Source organism: Onychomys torridus, chromosome 2 (genome assembly GCF_903995425.1).
Source record: "Onychomys torridus chromosome 2, mOncTor1.1, whole genome shotgun sequence".
NCBI lineage: Eukaryota > Metazoa > Chordata > Mammalia > Rodentia > Cricetidae > Onychomys > Onychomys torridus.
This window is the reverse complement of record NC_050444.1, coordinates 24,918,735-24,937,762: the sequence shown is the minus strand read 5'-3', so window position 1 is coordinate 24,937,762 and position 19,028 is coordinate 24,918,735.

The following is a 19,028-nucleotide window of genomic DNA, read 5'->3' as shown; positions in this document are numbered from 1 at the left end:
TAGTATAAAAATAAAATGTAGTTTTTAAAGAGAGAGTAAAGTAATAAAAGCCAAATGAGGATGGAAAATACACAGGTAGTCTGGCTCCTATACCATGGCTTGTTAACTTTGAATTTTTTAAATGCTAACATACAAAAACAATAGCTACTGAAAGATAGCTATTATGGAAAGTACTTAATTAAACAAACCTATATATTTTAAAAATGTCTTTTCTTCAAAATGGAAGTCAGACAATATGTTGTGTTGGTGGAAATGTCATGTTTTTGTTTGCACGGGAAACAAAAGGCTGTGGATTCCTTCCAGATTAGTAGATACCAGTTTTGAACAGGGGAGATCTCCTGAGTGTTGTTGGTTGTTTTTGTTCTTTTGGGGACCACCACCCAACTCCCAAATAAATCACACACAGGAGCTCATTGTTAATTATAAATGCCCAGCCTTTAGCTGTGCTTGTTTCTAGCCAGCTTTTCTTAATTTTAAATTATTTTGTCTCTCTTTGGCCTTAGGGATTTTATCTTTCTCTGTTCCTTTTATACATTTTCTTTCCTTCTTACTCTGTTGTCTGGCTGTTTATCTGGGTGGCTGGATGGCTGGGTAGCTGGTTCCTGAAATTATCCTCCATCCTCTCTCACTCCTTCTTCCTCATTAGCCAGATTTCTCCTTCTATGTGTTCTGCCTGTCAGCCCTGCCTATCCTTTCTCTTGCCTCCCTATTGGCCATTTAGCTGTTAATAGACCATCAGGTGTTTTACACAGGCAATGTAACACTGCTTCATAGAGTTAAACAAATGCAATATAAAAAAATGCAACACATGTTTACATAATTAAAGCAAATGTTCCACAGTGTAAAAAAATGTAACACACCTCAAAGTAATATTCTGCACCTGAATATCTTGGCTACAGACTAGGAGGAGGAAGCCACAAAAGACTACAGGATAGGTGCAATGTAAGCTGATCCCATGACATAGGAACAGCTCTGAGATGAGATGAGACATGACCAATCTTGTTGGCTACAGAATCCTCACGATTTATTATTACATGTAATCCTTTCATATGGCATGGTATAGATAGAGATTTATATTACAGTTTTATTATATAGTCGAAATGGACTTATAAAGTTGATAAATGTCTTTTAGGTGCTCAAACATAAAATAATGATCATCTTTAACTAACTTGTGCAAACAGTTCAATACTTCTGTTAGTGCAGAGATGTGTTACCTTTGAAAGTTTATGTGTTATCAGAGAAAGGGGCATCAGATATCAATAAAAATGAATGGCCCAGGTGATCCAGCCACTCAGAGTGCCTCTGTTGCAGTTTCTTCAGAATTCTGCATCCTAAACACCATCAAGGGTACTGGCTGAGATAGTCCAGCCTCACAGATGACTCCAGCCAGGATTTCATATGGGCCTTTCACGTTTCCATTGCACATGGACCGGAAAACAAATAATACAACTAACTCTCTCAGGACTTGACCATTATCCCAATTTTCCCATGGTCTCTGAAGATTCCAGGAACCCCAGACAACAGGAAATAGTCATGTTCTCATCCCCCATCCCCTACCCTCCATTGCCTACCACTCATCCCCAGTTTACTCATGGAGATCTCATCTATTTCCCCTTCCCAGGGCAATCCATGCATCCCTCTTTGGGTCTTCCTTGTCAGCTAGCTTCTCTGGAGTTGTGGGTTGCTGTCTGGTTATCTTTTGTTTTACATCTACTATCCACTTATGAGTGAGTACATACCATGTTTGTCCTTCTGAGTCTGGGCTGCCTCACTCAGGATGATATTTTCTAGTTCCATCAATTTGCCTGCAAATTTCATGGTGTCATTATTTTTTTTCTGCTGAGTAGTACTCCATTGTGTATATGTACCACATTTTCTTAATCCATCTTCAGTTGAAGGGCATCTAGGTTGGTTCTGGGTTCTAGCTATTATGAATAATGCTGCTATGGACATAGTTGAGCATGTGTCTATGTCAGAGACTTTTGAGGAGTGAGGGATAAGAGATATAGATAGAAATATAGAGGAAAGAGACAGACAGAAACACAGGATAGAACTGGGAGGACCTGGGTGAAAACTCACCAGCCTGTTCTGTCTCTACTAAAGGACTTTTAAAGGAATGCCTTGGGGTGGAGCAAAAGACCTCTCCCCAGCATAGCCAAATACAGACCATCCTAAACACTTGGTAACCATGCATGTGGTCAAGTCATTCCCTAATGAAGCCCTGTTATATACAAAGCAAGCTCAAATCTCACAAGAAAACCTTTGTGGGCTCCTACACTTCTCAATCTGAAGAAAAAAAAAGGGGGATGTACTGTAAAAATCATGAGATAAAGTGTAGAATGTTGAGTCTACTTTAAACAACCAGTAGTCTCAAATATTTTACACTGGTATGGATTTAGGTATATTGACACAAATTTAAGGTTATTTTTGTTATTCTGTATGTATGTTTCTATTCTTGTCCAGGCTTTATACTTATACAACTCATTTAAATAGCTTATGTAAAGTTTTAGTCTTTAAAACTATTTAGAATAATAAATACAGGTTAATAGTTGTAACCATCAAACTTACAGTCATGTTAGTTATATTTTGAAAGTCATACAGAGATATATTTTAGATAGATGATCTTCAAACACTTCAAAGATCTATAGACTATGGCATTTAAAGTAGTTAAATAAAATAAGACATGTCTGCTCCTGTTAGCACCAATTTTACTTCCAAAAAAAAAAGATAATGGACATCAAACAACCTGCATATGGAGTTTGCTTTCTGTATGGCAAAAAACTAGCTATTTTGGCAGGATCCTGCTCTAGCCTCAACTGCTAACAGTATCCTCTCCCTACTGGAACTGTAGGACACAAATAAAAGTGACTGCTGAACTTTGCCAAGACAGGATAAGTTAGACCTTCAAATATTACTGCTTCAGAGAAAAGTCTGTCAGATATTCTAGGCCCGTAGGTCACTGATGGATGCCTCAGCCTTGCAGAGGAAGCTTGGGGTCACTGCTCAGATAGCCAGACGTCCCCGTCATTTCTTAGTTTTAGAAGTGGCTTGTTCTGTACTTCCTATTTATTCAGGTAATATCATATCCTATTGAAGTCTTTGATGGAATTGAAGACTAGAAAGTTATAGTAATAGTTTTCCTTAGTCATGATAGAAAGTAAATTGCTACAAAATTTGTGCTCATCAAGATAAGATAGATAATGGAATATTTTCTCTAAATTTGCCAAATACTAATGGACTCAACATGGTAAATATATTTCTTGCCTGGTAATTGTTCTTATTACATATAGTTTTACTATGTTAGAGTTAAAATCTTTCCTCTTATTTGGACAAAAAGGGGGAAATGTTGCAGAATATTCCTTTACACAGTGTGAAGATATGTCACTGTGATTGGTTTAATAAAAAGCTAAGCACAACTTCTCAGTGCAGAGAAGATGCTAGGAAGAAGAAGGGCAGAGTTCCAAGGAGACGCCAGCAGTGCAGAGCAAGCATCATGGGCTTTACAAAGTAAAGGTAACCGAGCCATGTAAAGGAAAGTAGATGAAAAGATATGGGCTAATTTAAGTTAGTAGAACTAGTTAGAAACAAGCCTAAACTATCAGCTGAGATTTCATAATTAATGAGAAGTCTCTGTGTCATGATTTGGGAGCTAGCTGGTGGGACAGTGAAAGACTTGTTACACACACTGCATCTGCTGATAATGTGAAATCTAAAAGATTTAAACTTCTAGGAGCATAGGAAAATACCAGGAACTGGCAGACAGGCAGTCTTGATTGGTAGTCAGCTGAGCAAGTGATGGAGCAATAAGATACTGCAGAGTTCGGATGAGTGTTTGGCCAGTTGGAGATTTCTAATCACTATAAAATACATACACATGAAACCATTACAACTTACATTTTTAACATATTCTGTTCTCATTTCATAATTAACTATAAAAAGTTCATTTTTAATTTTATTTCCTGCATTATGGTTTGTACAAAGTGTGTTAGTAAGTGTCCTCCATGACATGATAATTACTGTCAAAGATGGTTAAATTAAATAGATTCTAAATTATTATTGATAAGAATCTTTCCTATATGCATTGCTTTATTTCACCTTTTATTTCAATATAACTCTTTTTTTTTTTTGAGTTGAGGATCGAACCCAGGGCCTTGCACTTGCTAGGAGAGTGCTCTACCACTGAGCAAAATCCCCAACCACCTTTTATTTTTGAACACAGTAAATCCACAGTCAATGTTTGATGAAAATTGGAAGAATTTATATATATATGTATATATATATATATATATATATATATATATATATATATATATATATATATATATATATATATTTATATTTATATTTATATTTATATAGATAGAAAGCACTGAAAGGAACATTTTAGTCATTTAGTGTTGTCTTCCTAATCAGACCATTAGCACCAGGTATTATTTTATCATTCCTATCCCAGGAATCAAAGTACTGGGGGGCTCTCCTTCATTTTCTCTTTGGTATTCTCCCTCTAGACTTCATCATGGTTTTTCAGGGCCTTGAAATCTAAAATTCTTGGATATCTGCATACATTTTCATTAGCTGTTCCTTAATTCAAGTTACTTTGAAATCATTTACCTTAGACTTCTTAAATAAAATTATTTCATACATATTTTATAATTTTGGGGCCATTATTTTTTACTTTAATTTATTATTATTATTAATTGAGTTAATTCATTTATTTTACATCCCTATCACAGTTTCCCCTCCCTTGACTCCTTCCATTACTCTCCCCTACCCCCTGCCTCCCCAATATACTTCTGTCTTTTTCTTTTATGTAGAATCTGAATAGTCCTTTACTCTTGGTAATCTCAAAGCAGCTTGTTCTAAAACTGTTGTTCCCACTAACTCTATCACATACTTTCATGTATTTTTTTAATTGTTGTTACTTCAGTATTCTATATTTTCAAATTAAAGTGTTGTTTTAATTAAATTCTAATCTTCATGCCAAACTTTTACTATTAAGGATAATATTTTAAAATTATATTCATCATTGGTTTCCTAAAGTTTTATATTTCTTCATTCCAGAACTTTCATTTTTATTAAAGATAGTTTTTTTCCCACATAATACATTCTGATTATGGGTCCTCTCCCCCAACTCCTACCAGATTCTACATATCTCCTCATCTATACAAATCCACACCCTTTCATGTTCTTGACAGTAGAAACCAAGAAGGCTCCTAAAAAGTAAATTAAATCAAATCAAATGAACCTAAAAGGACAAAACAAACAAGGAATAAACAGAAAAACAAAGAGAAAAAGAAAAATTGAGAGAAACACATGCAGACACAGGGTCACACACATTGGCAAACACAGAAATCTCATAAAACACAAAATCAAAAAACATGTTATATAAACTATAGCCCTTTAAGGAAAGAAAAGAAGAAGAAGGAGAAGTCTTCCTTCCCATGTGTATTTCTGGCTTCTTCATAATAAATCAGCTGTCCATAGCTGTGTGGACTTAGTCTGAGTTTTCAATTTTATTCCATTGGCCAATATTTTCTTAGGCCGGTACCATGCTGCTGCTATTCCTATAGCTCTGCAGTACAAATTGAGATCTGGGATGCTGATATCTCTAGTAGTCCTGTTAACATTTAAGAAATTTTTGGCTATCATAATTTTTTTAAATTTTCATATCAAGTTGAAATGTTTCCTTACTAGTTCTGTGAACTGTGCTGGAATGCACAGACATTGCAGTAGATACATTTGTTTTGGTAGGAAAGCCATTTTCACTAGTTTAATCCTAACAATACATGGACATGGAAATTCCATCTTCTGATACCTTATATCTTCTTCAATTTCTTTCTTCAATATCTTAATTTTTTTTTTAAATAACACAGATCTTTGAATTGTTACCCAAGGTATTCCATTTTGAAGACACTACTGGGAAGGGTATTGTTTTCCTGATTTCTTCCTCAGTCTGTTTGGCATTCGTATATGAGAAGCCTACTGAATTTTGTATAGCATATTAATTTTGCTGTATTGCTTAAAATATTTATATGCTGTATGAGTTTCTTGGTATAATTTTTAGAGTCACTTTTGTATATAATCATATCCTCTGCAAATAAAGATATTTTGATATCTTCCCTTTATATTTTAACCCCTTGAGCTCTTCTTATAGTTGCTGTATTGTTCTCCTAAAGCTTCAAATACTATAATGAATAGATATGAAAAAAGTGGACAACATTGTCTTGTTCCTGATTTTAGCGAAATTACTTCCATGTTCTCTCCATTTAAATTGATGTTGACTATGGGCTTGCTGTAAATTGCCTTTATTAATGTTGAGGTATGTCCCTGGTATTTTTTGTATCTTTCCATGGATTTTATCTTGATGGGGTGTTAAATTTTGTCAAAGAACTTTTCTACACATGATAAGATGATCATGTGGTCTTGTCATTCAATCTATTTATATGGTGGGTTATACTTAACAAAATACATATATTTAGCCATCCCTTTATCTCTACACTAAAGCCTATGATTATGGCAGGGGGTATTTTTAATGTGTTCTTATGACCAGTATGAAAGTAGTTCATTGAGAAATTTTACATATATCTTCATAAAAGAAAATGGTCTGTAATTCTCTTTGTTTTTAGTGTCCTTATACAGTTTAGGTATCAGGGTGACCATGAACTCATAAAATGAATAGGCAAAGTTTCTTCAGTTTCTGTTTTGTGGAATAATTTGGAGACTATTGGCATTAATTTTTGAAAGTGTGGTAGAATTCTGTGCTATGACCAAAAGTTCTCAGCATTTTTTTTTTTGTGGGGAGACTTTTGATTGGAGCTTCTTTTTCACTAGGATTCATAGTTCTACTTACACGTCTGTTTAAATTGCTTATCTGATCCTGGTTTAACTTTGGTAGGTGATATGTATCAACAAACATTCATTTTCTTTAGATTTTCCAATTTGGTGGAGTATAGGTTTTTAAAGTATATTATGAAACTTTGGATTTTGTCTTTGTGTGTCATTATGTTCCTCATTTCATCTCTATTTTGTTAATTAGGATATTATCTTTCTGCCTCTAGTTAATTTGGATAAGGGTTTGTCAATCTTGTTTTTCTCAAAGAACCAACTCCTTGTTTCACTGATTCTTATAATGGATTTTCTGTTTCTATTATGTTAATTTAAGCCTTAGTCCAAATATTTCTTGATGTCTACTCCACTTAGGCACTATTTCTTCTTCTTTTTCAACTTATTCTTCTTTCACATAATACCTCAGACTGCAACATCTCCTCCGTCTTCTCCTCCAAGTCTACTTCCATCTGTACACCCCGCTTCCACATAGCAGAGTTTCCAATGATATCAACCAAACACAGCATAATAAGATGCAATAAGACTGGGCATAATGTTTCATATCAAGGTTTCATGTGTGCTGTTAAGTTACCAATATGAGATCACTCCAAATTTTCAAGTAGGCACTCATAATATAAACTTCCCTGTAACAATTATTTTTATTGTGTCCCACAAGCTTGGATTTGTTGTGTTTTCTTTTTATTTCACTTCTAGAATTTCTTTTGTAATTTTCATCTTGACCCAATTTTTATTCAGTTTCTATTAGTTGGAGAGCTTGTTGTTTCTATTGCTGATATCAAACTTTAAGTTGTGATGGTCTGATAGAATGCAGGGTGCTGTTCAATTTCTATATATGTGTTGAGACTCGCTTTGTGTTCAAGTATCTAGTCCGTTTTTAAGAAAGCTCCATCAACTGCAGAGAAGCAGGTATATAGATGACCTGTCTATTGGTAGAATGAGGTATTGAAGTCACCCCTTCTCTGTATTAGAGTTAGTATGTGATCTTAGATATAACAGTGTTCCCTTTATGAAGTCAGGTGCCTATTTATTTGTTTGTTTGTTTTTCTGTTTGTTTGTTCAGAGTTGTTTAGGATTGCAATGTCCTCTTAGTGGATTTTTCCTTTGATGAGTATATGATTTCCTTCTCAAGTCTTTGCACTGGTTTTGTTTTGAAGTCTTTTTTTCAGATACTTAAATACTAAACTGGCTCATTTATTGGGTCCTTTTTCTTGGAGTAATTTTTCTTATCCTTATACCTGATACATTGTTTATCCATGATAATGTGTGTGTCTTTGATTCATTGAAAAGATGAGTCCTGTTTTCATATCCTGTCTTTTACTCTGTATTTTATTAGGAAATTGCAACAATTGATTGTGAGTGTTATCAGTGAGCAGTGTTTGATGACATCTGCTGTTTTGGGGGATTATTTCCTCCTCTCTTGAATTGCTTGTAAGGTTTTTTATTCCTTGTGTTTTATTAGGTATGGTTAGCTTCTTCATGATGAATTAATTCTTCTAGTGTCTTTTGCAGAGTTTGACGTGTAGATTGCTTAAATTTGGTTTTATCATGTGATGTCTATTGTAATGGAAATTTTTTCTCGGTATAGTACTCTGGGCTACTCTGCATAGACCATCTGGCTTTGAGAGACTGTTGATAATTCATGTTTTATTCTACTAGATTTTTATTTATATGCTACATGGTCTTTTCCCTTTGCAGCCTTTAATATTCTGTGTCATGTACATTTTATATATTGATTATTATGTGTCATGGGGAATTTCCTTTGTGGTCTCTTTTATTTATTATTCAGTATGCTTCTTGTACCTTGATAGGCACCTTGTTCTTTAAGTTAGGGAACTTTTCTTCTTTGATTTTTTTTGAAAATATATTCTGTGACTTTCATCTCCCTTTGATTTGGCCTTTTAATAGTGTCCCAGATTTCCTGGGGTTGTGTGTGTGTGTGTGTGTGTGTGTGTGTGTGTGTGTGTGTGTGTATTATTTTAGATTTAACCTTTCTATGAACACAGTGTCCACTCCTTCTTTCTTGTCCTCAATCCCTGTGATTCTTTCTACTATATTGTATACTACTCTGTTGATGAGGCTTGCCTCTGGGGTTTCTGTTCCAGTACCTAAGTTTTTCATTTCCAGTTTTCCCTCAGTTTAGGTTTTCTTTATTGATTCTAGTTCTACTTTCATGTCTTGAGCAGTTTTCTTCATTTTGTTCAACTGTTTGTTTGTGTTTTCACAGATTTCAGAAATGTGTTTATTTATATGTTTTTCTGGGTCATTGGTAATTTTCATAATAACTAATTGAACTCTGTGTCTTGTGCTTTAGCTATGTACTGTATTTCTTAGGGACTACTTACTGTAGTAGGCTTATTGGCTTATTGTCCTGGCTGTTATTGATTGTGGTTCTGTTCTGGTGTCTAGGTATCTGGGTTTTGGGGTTACTGTAATTATAGGTGTTGGTATCTTTTGTTGTCTTTGCTGGATATGGTTTTCATTCCTTGATCTCTGTTGCCTGCTGTGGATCTCAAAATCATGTAATGGCTGTGAATTGCCTGGTAGAAAGAGTTTTCTGTGTCCCTATCTGTTGGGACCACTGAGGATCCTGGAAAGTACTTGTTTGTAGGTATTGGAATATTACATGTAGAAGCGAGAATGGGCTAGAAAATGTGGGACAAAATGAGAGGGTCCATAGGATGGAGGAAAGATGGAGCTGCCGTGAAGATCTCATTCACAGGCTTTTATAGCTTGTGGGTATCCAGGGAGAGACTGTCTCAGTGTAGGTAGGTGAGCCAATGGGATGGGGTGAGGAATAAAGGCTATAGAACAGGATTTGCTTAGTTCCCTGGGAGTAAGGGAAAAAAGACTACATAGGCTGCTGCAGCTGGTCCTCTACAAAGCTGGGGATAAGATTAGGGAATTGAGCCAGGCAGTGGTGGCAAATGCCTTTAACCCAGCACTTGGGAGGCAGAGTTCAAGGCCAGCCTGTCCTAGAGAGTGAGTTCTAGGAAAGGCACAAAGCTACACAGATAAACCCTATCTCAAAACAACAACCACCACCACAACAACAACAAAAAAGACTGAGGAATTGGAATTGGAGGGCATCTGTTTCTGAGTCCTTGGCCAGCATGTTATCAGACTTCCAAGACAGAGACTGCCTCAGATGATGGCAGGTGAGAAAAGGGGCTCATAATATTCTTAAAATGAGTACATTTTAGTCTTCTTATAGTTTATTTTAGAAATACAAATATTTTATTAAACTGTCTTTATCAAGCAGTGCAAGACTTTTCCTGAAGTTCAGCAAAAACTTGGAACATCTTTTCATGAACTACATAGGCCTAATTATAGAACTGAAGAAAACTTGAAAATTTTCATTTAATATGATGCATTTTTCTATTAATTTCTTTTATTCTCTAACAAACAAGATTTACAAAGTGTTCCCCAGAGCTCATGAAAGGGAAAAACCCTATTTAATGTGTTATCACTTCTGAATAAATTGCCCATCATTATTGCACCAATTATAGATAAGGAATTAAGACAAGGAGTCACTTATGTAATATAGGTAGATATTCAGAAATTTATTAAACAAGTACTAATATTAACGAGAAATGCTTAATTACCTTTAGTGCCTGGGTCTCACTTCATTTTCATTCCTTAAAAGCTGTGAGTTAGGTGTCAATCAAATTGGTTTATGCAGTCAGAGTGATATTATCATAGAACTCAAACTCAATTGCACTATCACTGAGGATTATGAGGTATTTTTCAGGATTTTGCATATATATGACAGTAGAAAACAAATCTTTTTTACTCCATTTTCCATATAAAGATATAGATGGACTGAGGAATATTTTTGCAGTGTCTTATTCAGTTTGCTTGACCTGAAATTTAAATATAAAAATAAAGATGATGAAGGCAAATCCAGAATAAACACATGACAGAAAATAATTTTCTTTGGGGAATTTCAAAACAAAATAAAAGATAATTCAAGTCATCTGATGAACTGTATGTGAGGTTTGGAGAATGTACATTCATTTCAGTTAGACAAATTTAATCTTTTCCTGAGGTGGTGTTAAGCTAGAGAACTGAGCAGAACCTTGTATGAACTGTGGCCAATGAATCGATATCAAAGTTCTTTCATGTCTGGATGCTGACAATCTAAATGGATACCCAAATCACAGAACCCAAAACTCTGTGTTCAGTAGAAACTCTGTTTCCCATTTGAAACACCTATCTATGAGTAATTCAAGATCTTCCATCTACCTAGAGTATCCCAAACATTTTAATTTCTGTTCATGTATCTTGACTTTCAATAAAGAATCTGGAAGGAAAATCTCTAGAGCATACAGCAGAAAGATAAATTTATTTTTTTCTTAATGTATCTCATGCTTTTAAATCTTGAACCTTTAAGACAATAAGCTTTATATTTCATTATTTAGATATAAACATGCTAATCAGATGTATATGAGTAAAATCATTATTTATGTCTCTACCATATATCCCAGCTATCTTGACCTATCTCATCATGGTGTTAAATTCTGGAAATTAAAGAGTTAACATTCATCTATTAATCATTATGCTCAGTTTTATATATATATAAAACAATTGAATTTCACAGGATTTTTATGATATAGTTGCTTGCACATATCTACTTGTAGTTAAAGGGAAAAATTAGGTAAATACGGTATCAAGACTTCATTAATACAGAGATGGAAGAGAAATTGGCAGCCTAGATTAAGAGCTCCTTTGTAGTGTCCTACAGTCTTTTCTTGGGGAGAGATACAGGCAGAAGAACACAGATCACAGATATGCAGATGTGCACCGAGAGCCAGTTTTAAACAAATAGAGTATTTGTTTAAATGGATATCTTTAAAATTAGAAAAGGTGACTAGAAATATAAATACTATTACTGGAAGAATATGCTAACAAAAAAAGCAGAAGTGGATATGGATAACAAAAGGTCTGAGGACCCATTATTCTCACTTCATAGTGACGTTTTGTAGAGGAACAGTGAGAAATGTCCCAACATCTTCTCTGTATAGTCTTGGCTGTCTTCATTCACACTGCCAGTTCAGCACGACTACATTTACAATAAGATTTTTGCATATGCTGGGAAAATAAAACTTGAGTTGTTTTTTATTTGCTGATATATAAAAGAAATGGACTTCTCTCTCCTCTATTTTTGGTGTAATTCTATTTTTCATTATACTAAATATCATATTTTCCTACAAATAAATTAAAACAGTGGGTAACTCTAGGTCTGTAGTTTTCCTTAACATCTGTGGCTTCTCACAGTCACAACACAGGAAAATACATTTTATTAAACATGAGCACAAGGATTTGAGAGTTGGTTTAGCAACTCAAAGCACATGTGGCTCTACAAAAGCTATGGTTCAGTTCTAAGAACCCATGGGTTAACACACAAAAATCTGAAACTCCAGTCCTGGGAACCGGACAACTTCTTTTAACCTCCAAGGACACTAGCAATGCACATGGTGCACATACCTACATGCAAACACAGCAGCAGTATAAAAAATAAATTAACTAATAGATTAAAAACATGAATAAAAACATAAGCACACTATGTTTACATATATATATATATATATATATATATATATATATATATATATATATTGTATATAACGTGTGTTTTGCGTGCATGTATATGTAAGAATTTTATCAATTTGAGGTTCAAAGATATGAAGATAATTTTCAACCAGGTTTAATTAGATCCTGAAAAGGGAACTTTTTTGCTACTTACAAAGAAGTTATTAAAGAGTTGGAAGCCTATCTTGAGACATTTCTGTATTACAAACAAGGACAAAACAGATGACATTGTAGAAGCCCATGTGGAACTTGTTAAATTTGAAAGAAGCTTGTCACAGCCAAAAGAACTCAACACGAGCACTATCCTGTGTCTGTGGATGAGTGGCTCATTGTTTCCTTATGAACTCATTAATAAATGAGTGCACATCAAACATTTCTTGTCCAATTGTTAAATAAAGTAGTCATATATATTCATTTTAGGAAGTTTCTTTCTTTCCTTATTATTGTATTTTTAAGTTTCTAAAGGCCTCCAAAAAAGCTCCACAAAAGCAACTATGGAATTGTTGATTTGCTAAAAAATAAGTGACAAGAAAATAGCTGAGGAGAAACAGATCACATGGTGTATATAGCCCCAGGTTGGACAGCTATGCCTCTGATGTGAGCCAAACTATTGAAGTAAACTGAGAATGAATATGAATAACTTAAGCACGGATACTTAAAGTTAAAGTTTCTTAAGGGAAACATCAACATAGTTCTTAGAATAGTCTAGGATTTTGAATTTTAAATAGTAAAAGCAAAACTTACATTAGGTAGTTCTTTTACTGCAAAAAACTTATATTAAGGTAATTTTTTTTTATTTTATTTTGCTGTTTTTTTTTTTTTTTTCAAGACAGGGTTTTCATATGTAGCCCTGGCTGTCATGGAACTCATTATGTAGTTAAGCTGGCCTCAAACTCAGAGATTTGCCTGTCTCTGCCTCCTGAGTGTTGGAATTAAAGGCATGCGCCACTATCACCCGGCTTAAAGTAAATCTTGATAATAAAGATGTTTTGAATTGTGTGAAAGTCTTTTTTCTAACCAATTGAAATAGTCATGTTATTTTTGTCCTTGAATCTTTCTATGTGACTGATTATGTTTACTGACTTATGGATGTTTAACCACCTTACATCCCTGAAATGATGAACACTTGATGTTAATGAACAAATTTTTGAAGGTATTTTGAATATATTCTACATTTTTTAAAATGATTCTTCTCTTATACATTACATTCTGACAATAGCCTCCCCTCCCTCTACTCCTCCCAATTCCTCCCATCCCTTCTCCCTAAGATTCCCTGCTCTCTTTTCCCTTCAGAAAGAAGGCCTCCTAGGGATATCAACCTAACAGTGCATCATAAGATGCAATAAACCAGGCAAAAAACATCAAATCAAGGATAGGCAACACAACCCCTTATGAGGAATAGGGTCCCAAGAATGATCAAAGGAGTCAGAGACACCCCTGCTTTGACTGTTAGGAGTCCCACAAAAAATACCAGGCTAAAAACAGACAATCTATATGCAGAGGACCTAGCACAGACCCATTCAGTCTTCATGAGCGCCGCTCAGTTGATTTTGTGGGCCATATTCTCTTGATGTCTTCACCTTCTCTCACTCCTACAAGTCTTCTTTCCTCTCTTCCTCAGTGTTCCTAAACTCCACCTAATGTTTGGCTGTGGGTCTCTGCATCTGCTTCCATCAGCTGCTGCAGGAAGCCTCTCTGATGACGATTGGGCTAGGCACTGATCAATGAGTACGGCAGAATATCCTTAGGAGTCATGTCACTGACTTTTTTCCCCAGTCATGTTTCACTCTAAGCTAAGTCTGTGGGCCATGCAGCTTCCAGTTCCTGGCAATCCATGTAGTTTTAGACATGGTCTTTCTCTCATGACATTACCTTCAAGTTAGTCCAGTTATGGGTTGGTAACTCCCACAACGTCTGTGCCACCATTGTTCCCACACATCTTGCAGGCAAGACATGCTGCAGGTTGAAGGTTTTGTGCCTGGGTTGGTGTCCTAGTCCCACCACTGGAAGCCTTGTCTGGTTACAAAATATGGGTGGTGCAGACTCCATATTCTCCATACCAGCAGTCCTTGCTAGGGTCACCCTTAGAGGTTCCAAGAAGTTTCCATTGCACTTGGTTTTCACATTACCCTTCAAATGTTCCCTAATTTTAGCTCTCTTCCTCCGTCCCTCTCTCCCTAACCTGATTTCTCCTTTTTCCATCCCCACTTGTTCTCAATCAACCCACAAAATTTATTTTCCCTCCTAGAGAAACCCATGAGTCTCCCCTTCTTGTTACTCAACCTCTCTGGGTCTGTAGTGTGATTACCTAACAGCTAATATCCACTTAACATTGAGTACACATTGTGTTTGTCTTTCTGGGTCTGGTTTTCCCCCCTCAAGATTTCTTAACAGCTGAATAATACTCCATTGTGTAAATGTACCACATTTTCTGTATCCATTCTGTGATTGAGGGACATCTAGGGGGTTTCTAGTTTCTGGCTGTTATGAACAAAGCTGCTGTGTACATAGCTGTTCAAGTGTCTTTATGGTAGGATGGAGCATCCTTTGGGCTTATGTCCAAGAGTGATAGAACTGGTCTTAAGATAGATTGATTCCCAATTTTCTGAGAAACCACCATATTGACTTCCATAATGGCTTTACAAATTTTCACTTCCACCAGCAATAAAGGAGAGATCCCTTGCTACACATCATTGCCAGAATGAGATGGCACTTGTGTTACTGGTCTAAGCTGTTCTAACAAGTTTTAAGATAGAATCTCATAGTAGTTTTGGTTTGCATTTATGACAGCTAAGTGTTGTGGAATATAATTTTAAGATGGGTTATATTCGTTTATGCTGCGGAATATTTGCTTAATGGTGTAAAGATTTGTTGCATTGTTTTATGTTTTACTTGTTTAACTCTGTGAAGCTGTGTTAACTTTCCTGTCTAAAACACCTGATTGGTCTAATAAAGAGCTGAATGGCCAATCGTGAGCCAGGAGAAATTATAGGTGGGGCTGCTAGGCAGAGAGCATAAATAAGAGAAGAAATCTGGGAAGAGAGATTGAGGAATGAGAAAAGAAGAGGACTCTATCAGGGGCCAGCCATTCAGCAACACAGCAAGCCATGGAGTAATAAGCAAAGAAAAGTATACAGAAACAGAGAAAGATAAAGGCCAAGAGACAAAAGATAGATGGGATTATTTAAATTAACAAGAGCTGGCTAAAAACAAGCCAAGCAAAGGCCATTCATAAGGAAGAATAAGACTATGTATATTTATTTGTGAGTTGGGTGGTGCATACCTCAAAGAGTCAGAGTCAAAAACAACAAACAACAGCTAAGGAAGTTGAAGATTTCTTTAAGTGATTTTTTTTTAAATTTTTTATTTTATAATTTAATTTAATATATCAGTCACAGATTCCCCTGTCCTCCCCCTCAGTCCACCCCCCATTCCCATCTCCTCCAGGGCAAAAACTCCCCTGGGGATTCAGCACAACCTGGTAGATTCAGTGCAGGCAGGTCCAATTCCCAGGCTGAGCCAAGTGTCCCTGCATAAGCCCCAGGTTCCAAACAGCCAGCTCATGCACTAAGGATGAGAATTCACTGTTTAGATCTCCTCCCCGTTTTAAAAACTGGATTAGTTAGTTTATTGGTATCTAATTCTTCAGTTTTTGTATATTTTGAATATTAACTCTTTGTTGGATATGGAGTTGGTGAAAATCTTTTCCCATTCTGTAGATGTTGTTTTGTCCTATTGATGGTGTCCTTTGCCTTACAAAAACTTTGCAGTTTCCCGAGGTCTCATTTATTGATTGCTGATCTTACTGCCTGTGCCATTGAGGTTCTGTTTAGAAAGATATCTCCTTTGCCAATGCATTCAAAGATATTTCCCACTTTCTCTTCTTTTGAGTTGGTTCAGTGTGTCTGGTTTTATGTTGAGGTCTTTGATTCGTCTGGATTTGAGTATTTTGAAAGGTGAAAATATGAACCTATTTGTATTCTTCTTCATGCAATTATCCAATTAGACCAGCACCATTTGTTAAACATGCTTTCTGTTTTCCATTGTGTATTTCTGGTTTCTTTGTCAAAAATCAGGTATCCATGGGTGTGTGTATTTTTGTCTGGGTCCTCAATCTGGCTGCATTAATTGATGTATCTGTCTTGATGCCAATACCATTCAAGTTTTTATTACTACAGCTCTGTAGTATATATAGAAATTAGGAATGGTGATACTTCTGGAAATTATTTTATTGTTCATGATTTGTTTTGGTTATCCTGGAACTTTTGTTTCTCCAAAGGAAATTGATTATTGTCCTTTCAGGATCTGTAAAGAAATATATTGGAATTTGATGGGGATTGCTTTTAGTATATAGAGGATCACCATTTACTATGATAATTATACAGATCCATGAGCACAAGAAATATTTCCATCTTCTGATATCCTCTTCAAGTTATTTCTTTAAATACTTGAATTTTTTGTCATACAAGGCTTTCACTTTCTTGGTTAGGGTTACACCAAAATGTTTTATAGTGTTTTTGGCTACTATAAAGGGTGTTGATTCACTGATTTCTTTCTCAGTCCATATGTCATTTGTATATAGTTGGGCTACTAATAATTTAAGTTAATCTTGTATCCAGCTACTTTGCTGAAGGTATTTATCTGTGATAGGAAGTCTTTGGTTGGCTTTTGGGGATTGCTTATGTATTCTGTCATATCATCTGCAAATAATGATACTTTGACTTCTTCCTTTACAATTATCTCCTTCAGTTGTCTTACTGACCTAGCTATGAGTTCAAGTACTATGTTAAATAGAAACTTCAAGTATTATATTGAATAGGTATGGAGAGAGTGGACATCCTTGTCTTGTGCCTGATTTTAGTGGAATTGCTTTGAGTTTCTCTGCATATAAATTCATATTGGCCACAAGCTTGCTATAAATTGCCTTCATTATGTTATGTATGTCCCTTGTATCCATAAGCTCTCTAATACTTTTATTATGAAGGAGTGCAAGCACATCCAACATGAATAGATGACAGGAAAGAATAAAACCAAGGGCTGAAATCAGTAAAAGAGAAACGAAGAGAATAATACAATGAACAAGGAGTTGTTTTTTTGAGAAAATCAGCAAGATATAAAAACCTTTATCCAAACTAACTAAAAGACAGAGAGAGAATATACAAATTAACAAAATCAGAAAGAAAAAGAGGGATAAAGCAACAGACAGTAAGGAAATCCAAAGAATCACCAGGTCATAAGCTGAAAACTTGTACTTCTCTGAACTGGAAAATCTAACAGAAATGGATATTTTTCTTGAGGATACCCACTTATCAAAGTTAAATTAAAGTAATATAAACAATTTAAATATGCTTATAACTCCTAAAGAAATAACCTTTAAAAGTCTCCCAACCCAAAAAAGCTGTGGGTCAGAAGTTTTATTGACGAATTCTACCATAACTTCAAAGAGCTAAATGCAATACTCCTTAAGTTATCCCCCAAAATAGAAACAGAAGAAAATTGCCAAATTTATTTTATGAAGACACAGTCATTCCAATACACAGACCACATAAAGATTAAACAAAGGAAGAGAATTACAGACCAACTGTTTTATAGACATAGATACAAAAATACTCAACAAAAGTCCTTGTAAACCAAATCCAAGAACATCAAATCAATCATCTGCCGTGGTCAAGTAGGCTTTGTCCCACACATGCAGGGATGGTTCAACGTATGAGATGGGAATGGAGGGGAGGGACAGAAGGGGGGAGGACAGGGGAACCCATAGCTGATGTGTAAAATTAAAACACAAATATAATAAATAAAAAAGGAGAAAAAAAGGAAATAGTCATTATTTCCACCATTAAAAAAAAAAACACCCCATAGAAAACAAAACAAGCAAGTATGATCATCTCACTAGATGCTGAGAACACCTTTGACAAAATTCAATGCCTTTTCATGGTCTACAAGTATTTTATTGAGAACTGTAGGCTCTACCTTCATTGAAGTGATTGATCTTTTTGTAAAACTCTCCTTTTCTGTTGTTGGATTTTTATCTCAATTTGATATCAAGATAACACTAGCTTCATGAAAAGAGTTGAGAGCCATTTCTCCCTTTTCTATTTTTCAGAATAATATGAATAGTATTGACATTAATTATTTAAAGGATCAATAGATATAGCCAAGAACCCATGGTTAGAAATCTCAGAGGCCCTATGTGGGCCCCTACTTACTATTATACTCCTAAATAGACAAAGAACAAACTGCCCTCTAAATTCTGATCTCTATGCCTGTTGAGTAGGGCAGCACTCAGACCCCATCAGAATAGTTTCTTTGTAATGGTTAATTTCAAATCTCATAACCAAAGAAAGGGAAATTGATAAACATTAGTGGAGTATTTTTGCCACAACTGGAACATCTGTCACAAGCCACTATGGCTCAGAGATTATCCCAGAAAACACAGTGGTGAGAGCAGAGATTATAAGAGTCAGAAGTTGGGGAGGAATGAGACAAAACAGTATCTTCTGAACATTTTGCAATAATGAACTCATTGCATGTGTGGATGACTATGAAAACAATCTGCTTAAGATCAAGCCAGTCCTCTTGGCAACCCATTC